Raw genomic sequence first — 601 nt, 5'->3', positions numbered from 1 at the left:
AAAAAAAAAGAAAAAGAGATTGGTACACACCCATATTCATCGAAGCATTATTCACCATAGTGAAGAGGTGGAAACCTAAATGTCCATAGAGGATGAATCGATAAAGAAAATGTGGAAAATATGAAATGGAACCTTCAGCATAAATAAAAATTTAAAAAGAAAATCCTGTCATATGTTACAGCATGGAGGAGTCTTGTAAATTCTCCTAAGAGAAATAAGCCAGTTGCAAAAAGACAAATGCTTCTTGATTCCATCTACATCTAAAAGAGACAGCTAAAGGAGTCAGACTCCTAGAAACACAAAACAGAATGTGGTGACCAGCTGCTGGGAGGGAGGGGAAATACAGAGTTGTCTGGAGGGCTTAGAATTTTAGTTTTGCAAAAAGAAGCAATTGTAAAGATCTACGCACTACAATATGCATGTAGTTAACACTACTTCTTACTCTCAAAAATGGTTCAGATGGTAAATTTTGTTAGTATTTTAAAACCACATTAAAAAGAAATGGCCACTTCTACCAAAAAAAAAAGCATCAATTCTTCGGCACTCAGCCTTCTTCACAGTCCAACTCTCACATCCATACATGATCACAGGAAAAACCATA

This window comes from Bison bison, unplaced genomic scaffold (assembly GCF_000754665.1).
Source record: "Bison bison bison isolate TAMUID 2011002044 unplaced genomic scaffold, Bison_UMD1.0 scf7180017864535, whole genome shotgun sequence".
NCBI classification, from domain to species: domain Eukaryota; kingdom Metazoa; phylum Chordata; class Mammalia; order Artiodactyla; family Bovidae; genus Bison; species Bison bison.
The sequence above is the reverse complement of the archived record's forward strand: the minus strand, read 5'-3'. Positions refer to the sequence as shown.